The sequence below is a fragment of the Erithacus rubecula genome (assembly GCF_903797595.1).
Source record: "Erithacus rubecula genome assembly, chromosome: 17".
In the NCBI taxonomy this organism is placed as follows: domain Eukaryota; kingdom Metazoa; phylum Chordata; class Aves; order Passeriformes; family Muscicapidae; genus Erithacus; species Erithacus rubecula.
Window position 1 is genome coordinate 8,667,374 of NC_136669.1, and position 12,968 is coordinate 8,680,341.

The window sequence follows — 12,968 nt, forward strand, 5'->3', positions numbered from 1 at the left end:
GCTCTGCTTTGCCAGCACAGGCAGCCCTGTCCCTTGTCTGTCCCATCCAGGTGGGTTAGCAAACACCTAGTCAAACCTCTTCTTAACCCAGCACTGGGAGCAAAGGCTGAGAATCTGCACTCCAGTTTGCTCTGCCACCATGTCAAGAACACAGACCCCTTATGAGCTGCACTTTGCTTGCTCAGAAAGAAGGCATCTGAAATATGAAAAATATCGTTTGACCTGACAATGTAGTTCTATTTAGGAAACAGAAAATGTGCTGGATAATATATGCAGACACCTCTGTCATGAGGCCTCATGGGGTTTCACATCCAATTATCTGTGACCACCTCTGGTTACCATGGTAATTCTCTCTTAATTAGAAATTCACCCTCTGCTCATGGCCTATCTGTGCTAAAGCATAAAATTCTGTTACACACTTGGGCATTTTATTTATTTGTTTATACACTGACTGCAATTTACTGTGTCAAATGACGTCTATATCCAGTAGTGCACTGGATTTTTGGCTCAAACATTGATTAGAATGGTAATTTTTCAATGTGTCCTTGACCCATTTTCAATCTGTCTATCAGGGGCAGGCCACCAGGAGAGAGAGCAATGATGTTGGAGGTGTTAATACATGAAATAATATGGTCAGTAAGGTGGAAGCAGCTCTGACTGTTGTTCAAGAGGAAGGACTCTGTGGAACCTTCCACCTGCACTCACACTCAAGTTGGTTTTATAACATTTTCAAAAGGAAGGGGTCTCTGCCCATATAGAATATTTGATAATGTGTGAAGTTGTCCATAAGGTGGCAAAAACCTCCACAGGGTGTTTTCATGACAGATGTAAGAGGTTTATTCCTTCTCTTAGAAAATGAAGATGAGAGGAATGAAAATGCACTGTAAGAAGGTAATTCTAAAAGTTTGGCATCATATCAATGCTCAAGGCACAAGCTCAAAAGCAAAGGGTATGATCCTAACCACTCCTTCCTGTAATCCTGGGGAGAGCAGAGATCATGATTCTTGGAGTTCAGACCAAAACTGTAGTATCAAAAATCTCTGGTTTCTGATGTAAGTATACAACTTCAAAGTACAAACACCTCTTTCTAAGATAAACCAAATCCCCAAACAAAATGTTACAGCATGGATCAGTTCTTTCAAGGGAACAGGACAAGAATAGAACATGAATCAGAAGTGTACTCAGATAGTGCATTTATAAGACCAATTTAAGAACTTCCTAAGCAGAATAGAAAAGTAAAAGACAGCCTAAAACAAACGCATGCATTGCAAGGTCCAGAGAGATTGGTTTTAAATATTTGATTCTTTTGTTGCAACATCCAAGGACTACAGGCTTTTACTCTTTAATCTGGAGTTCTTGGGCTGCAAGAGCTTTAGGACTGTACTTTGATATGAGAGAACTGAGAGAAAGAACATGAACCATTCAGCTTCAAACAGAAGGTTGCTCCATCTGCTATCTTTCACAAAGATCTCTACTGATATACAGCAGGCCCTGACATACAATGAGAGAGGCTTTAACATTTATGTAAACTCATCAGCCAGGTTGGAGGGCAATGCCACATAGAGAAATTGTCACTTACTGTATGCTATGAAGCTCATATAAATTCTGTTATATCTTATTAATATAATACATTAATATAATACATGCTGAAGAGCACAAGCAAAAGCAGTCTTACCTTCTGCCATATATTGCACCATGTCTCCAAATTCTCACGTAATACAGTTTTTTGGTTATTACTCAGAAATGCCCCTGTTACATATGAGCAGGACCAGACAAAAAACAGCAGAAGAAATCCAAACCAATTTCAGCTTTGTGGTCATGATGTGGACAGGAGACATCATCCAGGTGAAAGCTGAGCACTGTTAACTCTATTTTTTTGTTTAGTGATTCTCACAGCTTATTCAAACACTAGATTCAGAACTAAAATGCAGTTGTTATTTTTTCTGAACATTCCTGGCATAGAAAGAAATAGTGTTTTTAATTTAATCTGTCTGAAAACATTTTTTAAATGAGTAATAAATAGTTCTTAAAAAGCACAAGTATATTGGGCCATCAGCATGTATCTTTAATTACAATTTTGGCCTTAATAATTATTCTTGAGTCAGCTGTACAATATTATTACCATAAGCAAACCTGCCTATTTTAAAATCTAATGTCACAGTGCAATTGATTAAGGTAAAAAGAGATTATCCAGCACTAAAAGCTTCAGTGACTACTCAGGGGAGCAATCAGTATGTACACATATACATTTGCCAACATTCTCAGTATAAACTAAATGACTCGTTATATGGTATCTTTGTTGTGCCTGGATTCTGATTTTCTATGAGTCATTCCTTGATTTACTGAAATAGAATAAGATGAGTAAGAGAGTCAGTTTATAGGGAAAAAAATCTGCAAGCTATGTAAGGTCCAACAGAGGGTTTATTCAACTTCTCTGTGCTCTTCATTGGCTCTGAATTTCATACCAGAACCCTCCTGCCATTGGATATCTTCTGCAGGGAGGAGTTCTATAAAAAACCTCATGAAGAAGCAGGGTCAGTCTTTATTACTTCATAGACTATAACAATTTTCTTTCTGATGAACATTTTCTATTGAATTTGGATTCATCTGTCGCTGCAAAATTGCATTACATGTAATGCTGTAAAGGCACATAGCATGTCTATGTGATGAAGGGGATAAAAGTAGTTTTCTATTACCACCACATTAAGTTGGGATTGGATTTTGCATTATGAGTTATCATCTTATTTTGCATATTGCTAAACAGAATTTAATGTTCCATTTAGATGTAACTGAGCTGGAATGTGAGGGAATTCTAAGCATTTGTATAAGGACAAAGAGGAGGGAGCACATCTGACGTTTAGATTTTTAGGTTGTCTTCATTGTATAGCATCCTACAATTTTATCATACTGATATTTTTCACTCAGAAAGATAAAAAACCCCTGTGTAGTACATTTGACTATGCCATCAGAAATAGTTTGAAAAATCCTTAATTGCAGCATTAAGAAAACGAAATAGCGACAGTGTCCTGCTGAGAATGTCAAACCTGAGAATCCTCTGGCTGTGCAAGGGGTGACCACATACTGATACAATTCTACAAAGCCTAAAGCCATACTACAGGGATATATTCTTAAGGCTGAAGCTTTTCCTCAAGACTGACTCTTCTTAAATAATTTAGATTAAAAGGATACTAAAGAAGTTATCTACTCAATATCAGAACTAATGGATAAATGGTAATGCTAAAGTTGTAGTTTTACAGTATTTAGTTCAAGGTAAGCTACTGTGAAAAGCAATTAAAAAATAACACTTAACAATTTACCTTTGCTTTGATTTGTAAAATCTTTGTCTATTTGTGTTTCAACTGTTCATTGTTATGTAAGTGTTCCCATGGCCCTTGGAAATCAGGTTCAGTCTGAGGTTAAATGGTGCCTTGTCGAAGCAGGCATGTGACCCAGGATGAAGGACTCGTATGACTCTGTTTGTTTTCCTGCCTTGTAAATCTTCTGCCTCTGCATACATGGATGTGTAGGAAGAGGAAAGCAGATGTGAGGGAAAGGTCAAGGATGCTGTGAAGTCTGTGAGGCTTTCCTTTTATTTTCTAGGAGATTTAGTTGACTCCGTGCTGATGCATGGAAACGTTCCTCAGTGAACATCAGTGTTATTTTTAGTGAAATATAAACCAGGAAAGAAAAGAAAGTACAGACCAGGTAGCATGCACATACCAAATGCCATCCAAATCCAGTGTTGACTCACTATCAGTATAATATTCAACTAAAAAGAAGATTCCCTCACATATAAACATATTTTCTATACCCCTACCAAAGAACTGAATATCTGAAATTGCTAAACTGAAACAATTTGTCTCTCTGTGGGTATGCAGTTTTAGTAAATCCAAATTACAAAGTTTTCCAGTGCACTGGAGAACAGAGAATTATTTCTTTGTTAGATTTTAGTCTAGTAAATGGTTCTGAGTTTGACATTAAAACAAAGGATAATCCTATGAACAGTTCAAGTTATTATGTTCTATTAGCTATAAGCAAGGGATAAACTGTGACCATTTTCCCATTAGAGGTGGGTTAGTTCAAGCTGTAATGGAGTACATGGTATTTTAAAATCAATGCCACAAAGATTAACTCTACCTTCTGTTGAGAGACCTTGAAAAGGATTCCCAGTACTTGGTTTCTCCAGATATGCCACATTCTGATGACAAACACCCAGGAAACTCAATTCAGGGGCTGAGCCTACAGCTCCTCCCCACAGGTAAAGGAGACCACTCAGAGTTGCCTTGTCTAAAGGTGACTCTTTGGCTGCTGTGACTCTTGATCTCCAAGTTATCTTTGTTTCCTAGTTATCTTCTTCTGCCTCTAGGTTAGAGCTTTACAAGGGCATCCAATTAAAGGGGAAAAAAACCCCCAAACAGCTGTGCCCTTGGTTTATTGTGATGTTCAAAATGTGTCCCAGAGTCAATTTTCCTATTTCTATGTGTGTTTCTCTATGTCTGGCAAACATAAGTGCCAAGTGATCATTTTGGAACTGGGTATTGTCTAATGCTTTTCTCACTCCAGTGTCAGGTTTGTACGTACTGTACTCACATTTTCCTCTGTTTCAGCCTGGTGTTTCACAGCTTGGAAAGCAATTTGTCTGGGCTGCTGGCTGGCTCAGCAGTGCACACAGTGTGTGCTTCCTGGCTGGCAGCTGGCAAGACATCTCAAGTCATACCTGTTCTGCAAGGAACCAGAAAAGGTTGTTGTTACTGTACCCTTGGAAAGGAAGGCTGGTAGCAGACATGTTTGCATGGTGCTCTCTCTTTGTGGTAGTGCAAGAACTCAAAATGGGCTTACACCTGTACAGAGAGTAGGAGAGACACTGCCATGGACTACAGCTGCACATAGGCAGTTGGGCAGACCCTGTTTTGGAAGGAGGGAAACGATATTGGGTGAGTCAGTAATGGAAAAGATGACATAGAGCCCAAAGTTTGTAAAATAAGGTAATTCCAACTCCATCCCCTCAAGAATATGCTCATTATGAACTTATATGCAAATTTTCCTTCTTACCTCACAGAAACAGCCATTTTTTATGGATGATGAGGAGTCTAGTTTTGACCTAATGTATTCTGAAACACAAGTGAGTGTAAGCTTGAACAATCTAGGAACATTTAACTGGAAATGGCTAAGTGGGGAAGAGACATAATTGTTGTTCAGGTGATGTTCCCTTCTTTGCAGATCAGAGGTCTCATTACTGTCAATTAGTAGAAGGATGGAAATGAAGACAAACAACTTTCACTATTTTTTTAACAAAGTTGTGCCTGAGAAAAAAGGCATTGACTTCCACTGGTGAATCTGTGCAGATATATTTCTGCTTCATTAGGCCATTGGTGTAAAGGAATTCCAAGGTATTTTCAAGGAGTTTTTAAGAATCAGCTCATGCTCTGAGGATAAGCACACCTTACTTTGAGTGGTTACATACACCCTGTACTGCCTGGTAGCTGACATGAATGGCATGAAAGAAAGTAATTCAGGGAGAAAAATTGTTTATTCAGCAGTCATACAATTCCAGCATGGAAGCCACTGGCATAAACAAATGAAAGCAATTTATGTATGTACATAAAGAACATAGTGTGAAATTCCCATTTGTAAAGTGGTAAAATGTACTACAGAGGCTTTTTAGTGTGAAAGAAAGGCATCAGGAGCAATTCTGAAACATATAAAGCTGACTGATTGTCTATAATGCTCCTCAGAAAGAGCCATGTGAGAAAACAAGGCATCAATAAAGGATATTGTAGAATATATTAAAGCAGCATACCAACAGAAAACCTGTTGTGTATTTAGTCCAGTATTTACAAAAGGATTTTTGCTCCAGAATTACAGTCAAGCAGTAAAACTTTGCGACTTCATTGTTCCCCACTATTCTTGAAGAAGTAATCTTTCTAATTTGACATATTAAACCCCTTTTAAAAACCCAAAACTTATTCAGGCAGTGAATTCAGATACTATTCAGATAGCAAGTTATACTCAAAAGCATTCATAAGCAATTGCTCACTGTGTGAAGCAAATAGAGTTTCATTCAGCATGAGAAATGGAGGCCTTCCCTCAAGAACTACATAAAAATAAAATCAGGAAGTGTCACCTACCTTTCATCTATTTTTTGTATTCCCCAGGTCATCTTATTAACACAAATAACACAGGACTAGTTCTTTCTTGGTGGAGATCTATAAAAGTAAGCATCATTATTTATTTCTTCAGGATTTGGTGAAAAGCACATATAATGTTTCTGCTTGTGATTCTTGCATTTTCATCTTCATATTAAAAATGGTCTATTTAGAGACAAGTTTTCAGCAAGTAAAATAAATGCATTGAACCATTGGGCAAATTCTGTAAGATTCAAACTTCTCACAAAAATAAAAGTTCATATTGTAAAAATACAAAATAGATATATACTAGAAATAACATGGCTTAAAATGTTTTAAATGTATTATGAAATAAAAATCAGATATACATTGCCCAGTATGTAAGATTTTGTAAGTGAATTAAGCTTCATGACAATAAAACCTCCATCTATAATTCATTTTTAGTAAAGCAACATAATCTGTGTATTAATATTTTAATATAGTAAATGCTTGGAGAGACAAAGGAATGAAATTTGGTAGGCAAGGATTTGGAGACACTACATTTGCTGGCCAGATCTTAGCTCCCCTTAGGGTTCTGATTTTTGTAGCCCATTAAGCACATTCTTGGTTTTCACTTTTCCTAAAGATCATGGCACATAAACTCAGCCTGAAGTTTGAGGTAACACTTTTGTGGTTTGTTCCTCTTGAAATTGTTGAGTCATTTCAGTGTGGTTTTATGTGGCTGGTGAAGGAATGGATCTGTTTTCAGCAGGAAGAGAGGAGCTCATGAGTCAGGTTCACCCAGAACCACCTTAGTGCAGTGCTGCCCCTCCTTCCCTCATGCCAAACTGATTTGACTTTGTGTGGATGGCAAGTTGGTCCTATCTGAAATCTAATCATCTACCAGACACTAAGCCAAGACAAGATGCCAGATTTGATGGCTTTTGTACTGTCAAAAAAAACTACTGCAAGGGTCTGGAAGTAGCAGGAGTAGCCAAAGTAGAGAAGGCACATCCCTGCCATTTATATTTGAGTTACAACTTGAGTGACAGACTCGAAAAATGTCATGGCTGAGTGACTGAAAAGCAAGGACTAGGAATGCACAGGACAAGAGGAGCATGTAATAATTATGACTGGTCTGCATAAAAACTGAAAAAACTACACCATAGAATTCAATCAATCTGTTGTATAAACCAGAAACTGCCTTGAGCAAAAAGAAAATGGAGTAACTTACACATTAGGGAGCTTAAGCTATAATTTAGCAAAGTTAAAATTCATGTAATCCTATCATCCTTTATAAAACACTGGAATTAATATTGTTTGAGAAAATAAAAAGTTAATCAATATCGCACCTACGAAAATTAATACTGTTCACACAAATAAGATCAGCCAAAGGCAGCATGTACATCTTAATCAGGGAACACAAAAGCAAGAGCTCTGGGGGAACCTGGAGTGGTTGTCTAGGAAACAGCAACAAAAACCCCAGTATATGAATTCTGCTGTTAACAAGCAGTCAAGGTTCACAAAGACAGCACAACTTTTCAAGGGACAAATTCTGAGAATTAGAGTCTCTTCTGAGAATTCCCAGATAGCATAATGTTTCAGAAATGTCACATAATTTAGACAAATAGGTGTGATGCAATGGACAAACCCTGCAACATTGTAGATAGCCTGAGTCAGTGGCCACACCTTGCACCCAAATATTACATTTTTATGGTTTGGTTTTGTGGTTGGTTTTCCTGAAACCATCTTCACATTCACATGTAAATAAGCACTGATAAGAGTCTGACAGTGACATATTTATTGTAGGTGTTAAATCTGTGCATTTTACTTGTAAGACAATGTTGAGAACCACCACAGAGTATTGTACTTTCCCAGATGTAACTGGCTGGTGGGATGAGATACTGGCAAAACATTATTAAAATGCTTATATTTACTTGTTTTTAAATTTCATGGACATCTTTGCTTTCTGCAAATCAATCTGGAATGTCAGACAACTGCAACACATCATATTCTTTCATATCAGATGTCCTTGGCTTTTGTTCCAATCAGTTATTGGTTTCACTTGTAAAAAGCAAATTGAGAGTTCATAAACAAAAATTGAATCTTCAAATTATGTAACTGTCCTGGATATCTGCAGTGTCCAGGGGTCAGCATTAAAGGATGAACTTTGTAAATTGCCTGGTCTAACAGTAAAAAAAGCAAAGTGTCTGGGTTTTTTTCTTCCCCTCCAATTTGCAGCAGGGCAGTATTACAGCAAGTTGAGAAAATTGAAGTGCTATTGATTGCAACATTTTTTTTTTTAGTCATCTTCTTTGACATATATTTTGGAGGAAGGATATTGGTACCTGAAAAGAGTCTTTTAACTGTAGTTAAGGACCAGCTACCTGGGTAATATTACAGCCCCCGAGTGGCCTCCTATCTCCGTGGCACAGGAGGAAAGGCTGGTGTGATAAGGAGTAATGCAACTTCTCCTGACACTTGTGTCATTTGACACAAATGTCAGTGACACTTGGCATTTTGTGTCATCCTCCTAAATTTCACCTCCTCTCGAATACCTGTCAGCCTCCCCCCAGCGAGGCAGGGCTGAAACCCGAGCAGAGGAGCGGGGGCACAGAGCGATCCTGTGGCCGGAGGGGGCCCAGGCTGTGCTGAGCGCCCGTTCGCAGGCGCTCGGTGAGCGGAGGTGGTGGCACAGGCGGGGGCACAGAGGGTGGCACAGGTGGTGGCACAGGTGGTGGCACAGGTGGTGGCACAGGTGGTGGCACAGGCGGGGCACAGAGGGTGGCACAGGCGGGGGCACAGAGGGTGGCACAGGTGGTGGCACAGGTGGTGGCACAGGCGGGGCACAGGCGGGGGCACAGGCGGTGGCACAGGCGGGGGCACAGAGGGTGGCACAGGTGGTGGCACAGGTGGTGGCACAGGCGGGGCACAGGCGGGGGCACAGGCGGTGGCACAGGCGGGGACACAGGCGGGGGCACAGAGGGTGGCACAGGTGGTGGCACAGGCGGGGGCACAGAGGGTGGCACAGGTGGTGGCACAGGTGGTGGCACAGGCGGGGCACAGGCGGGGGCACAGGCGGTGGCACAGGCGGGGGCACAGGCGGGGGCACAGAGGGTGGCACAGGCGGGGGCACAGAGGGTGGCACAGGTGGTGGCACAGGCGGGGGCACAGGCGGGGGCACAGGCGGGGGCACAGAGGGTGGCACAGGCGGGGGCACAGGCGGCATTTGGCTGCAGTGAGGTGACAGAATTGCAGACAGGTGAGCGCTTTCCCGCAGGGAGCCGAGCCCTGCCTCAGCTGCCTGGAGCAGCCTCACGTGCCCTTCAGCCGCTCTCTTTGCCAGCCCAATTCTCAGTTTCAGGCTTTGCCACAAGCTTTCCTCCCTGTACAAAACATCTGCAACTTTTTTGGCTGCGGAGGGGTTTTCTCTGAAAGGTCACCTCAGCTCCCAGCGGCCACTGCTGGCTGCCGATCAGCGCTGCTGCGGAAACTTTTCGCTATTCATCAATCTAAAGTTTTCCCATACTTTCTTCCCGCGGGGTGCCCTCCTCCAGCAACCTTCTGTAAATTAAAACCGGGATGATTTTCCCGTGCTCACCGTGCCGCAGTTAACACTGAAGGGCAGCGGCTGCCCCCGGCCAACCCCGCCTCAGACGCCGCACCCGAGCTGGGTGAGCCGGCGGCCTCCGCAGGGGCTGGAGCTGCGGCGTCTGCTGTGCCAGCACCTCCAGAAAACGGCTTAGAGCGCATCGCGAGGCTCCCTGCTCGCAGCGTCTCACGGGCGGCGTGGGAGTGTGCTCGCGTTTCCCTCACAACCGCCTGCGTGCCGCGCCCGGGTTTGTCTCACGGGGTGCCCGGTTTGTCTCACAGGGCCCGGTGCTATCCCGGGGTGCCCGGTGCTGTCCCGGGGTGCCCGGTGCTGTCCCGGGGCGCCCGGTTTGTCTCACAGGGCCCGGTGCTGTCCCGGGGTGCCCGGTGCTGTCCCGGGGTGCCCGGTTTGTCTCACAGGGCCCGGTGCTGTCCCGGGGTGCCCGGTTTGTCTCACGGGGTGCCCGGTTTGTCTCACAGGGCTCGGTGCTGTGCCGGGGTGCCCGGTTTGTCTCACAGGGCCCGGTGCTGTCCCGGGGCGCCCGGTTTGTCTCACAGGGCCCGGTGCTGTCCCGGGGTGCCCGGTGCTGTCCCGGGGTGCCCGGTGCTGTCCCGGGGTGCCCGGTTTGTCTCACAGAGGCCGGTTCTGTCCCGGGGTGCCCGGGTTTCCCTCAGGAAGCTGTTCCCGGCCCTTGTGGCGGCCGGCTGGGTACGGACCCCGTGCAGTTTCAGAACGGTCTGAGGGCCCTGCCCTGCCCGCCTCCCCTGGCATGGAGGACTTTAATAGCAGTAATATTTTAAACCACAGCTTTTAGCCGTAACGTCTGCGCTGCCCGCGGGTGACCCCCCAAGGTTCAGCGCTCTGGGGAAGAGCTGTGTGGGGAGCAGGAGCCGCCTTGTCCCCAGCGTGCGCGCCTGGCCGGGGTGGCTGCCGGCTGAGCAGAAAGGCAGCAGATGTTTAATGTCTGTCTGCGAAATGCGAAATGCCTCCAGGCTCTTCACTCCTCAGCCCTTTATGGTATTTCCCTTATGGCTGCCTCGCTTCTTTTGTTCTTCCTTGGCAAGCTAAACGAGGAAGGAACTCGTGAATTAATAGAGGAGGAGGTGTCAAAATTTAAATGATTTTTTTTCTTGCTAGTATTTACTCAATTTGCAACACTTGTCACTGAGGGAAGTAATATACTCATAAAAGAGAAATCCGGAGACTTTTAATGTGAGAATTGGTGAGGCAGGAAGTTCTGGAGGAAACCTGCCTTTTCTCCATCCTCAGGAAGGTCAATAGCTACCCTTTGTCCCAAGGAGTTTGAGTCCTTTGCTCACACCATCAATGTTATTAGCTCATTTGGAAAATGGTTCGTTTCTTTTTATAAGATATGTAGCAAAAAAATAATTAACTTCACAATTGGTTTTTGAAATTTAAATTCACAACTCATTACTAAACAGATAGTTGTGCTATAGATGAAAATCCTCAAAAAGCCTGGAGACCAGAAACATTTTATGTCTTCAAAAATAAGCTTGAAACCTTTGTCCTTCTCTGTTCAGTCCATGTTATAGACTCCATGATCTTTTCTCTTTGAGTATATTTGTTTTTCCCTGGATATTTTGCTTCAGCAGCACTCCCAGGCAAATTAATCTGAAATGAAGTTTACAACCATGCATCTGAAGTTTCCAGGCCTCAGAAGGACTTGATTTGTGTAATGGGACAGGATTTAATTCAGCTGTAATTTTTAATACAACTTTAAGTAGCGGCCCTTCATAATTCTTTAGCCAATTATATCTAACTGCTCACAGTTTATGTATTGTAGATGGTTTCAGTTAATTGTATAGCACTCCATCAAATTGGTAAATACAATTGACCTCAGCTTTTGATAGGCTACAGAAGGAGACATAGATACGAATATCTTTCCTGGAATAACAGATGGAACTGCAGCAAGGGTTTGGCCATTATGTTTCAGTTGCACTTAATATGTTATGGATCAACATTACAAAATCAGCCCATTAACACTATGGAGAAAGAGAAGTCATTGCCAGAGCAAGGAGATGAATGTATAAATACCATTTCCTAATCCTTCAGTCTAAACACAAAACCCTGTTGTTGTTAACAATTCAAAAATAGAGAATATTGTTATTCCTAAACTGGCAATCATGCATTTTTATTCAAGGTTTACCTCACATTTTGTAATTATTATGGAAGATGTTGACAAAGCGGAATTTCTTAAAGGAATGGCCATCTGTCGTGGAAAGGCTGGTTTATTTGCAGTGTCTGTGACTCAGTGGACTGATGGTACTGTCACTTCTTGAAAATTCTAACTGGAAGAGACTACAAATAAACCAAATCTCCAGCTTGCCAGTGATAGGCAAGGGATGGCTGTCTCATAAAGGGAAATGGTGTAACTACATAAGTATAGCATTTCTTGTGCAGCCCTGGAAGCAGACCCTATTGTTCTCTTTGTGGGACAAGTGAAATGTGTATCAGATACAGGTAAGTGCATGTTTAGTCTATACATTTCTCTTGGAGAAACCTGACCCTGTCCATCTTTCATTGTGAAGGGTTTTGGATAACTTCTGCCTTTGAAAAAGGAAAAAGTATAAAGTGAATGAACAATAATGTCTGGACCATGAGGAGTTACTTCATTTGCTCTCAAAACATGGAACAGAAATTTATTCTCAAACAATGGAGCAGAGCTCTCCAGCATCTGCAGCAAAGTGGCCTAGAAAGTCTTTCACAGCTTGATCTGCAGCATAATGGCTGTGGAGCAAGAAAATCCCAAGTGGTTCATATTCATGGTGTCTGTTATTACTGGTGATTAAAAAAACCCACAAACAAACAAAAAATTATTCTTGTGCTAATAATTGTATGGCATACTGCAAACTACCAAGATAACGATGGCTGATTTAGTTAGGAAAAAACAGTGGTAAACATATAAAAAAATTAGATAGAAAGATAACCCTTACAAAACCCTAAATATTGCATAAAAAATTATAAAGTGAGTCCAGTGTTGGTCTCTGCCGCTTTTAGAGGTGGGAGGATAATTCATCCATTCCAATTCAAGGAGCAGAGGCAGTCACAGGTCATGTTTTCTCATTGAGTATTGATGGGCCATATTTGTACACATTGGTTGGGAGTGTTTTGGATCATTATAGCTGTGCCTCTTGTGAAGTGTAGGTGTTTGCATTCCTGACTAGCACAGAGCTGTGAGGGCTTGGAAAAAACAGTCTCTGAGCTGGTGTTGAATGTGCGTGTGTGGGGCTTTCTTTAGCAGAACCAGAAAT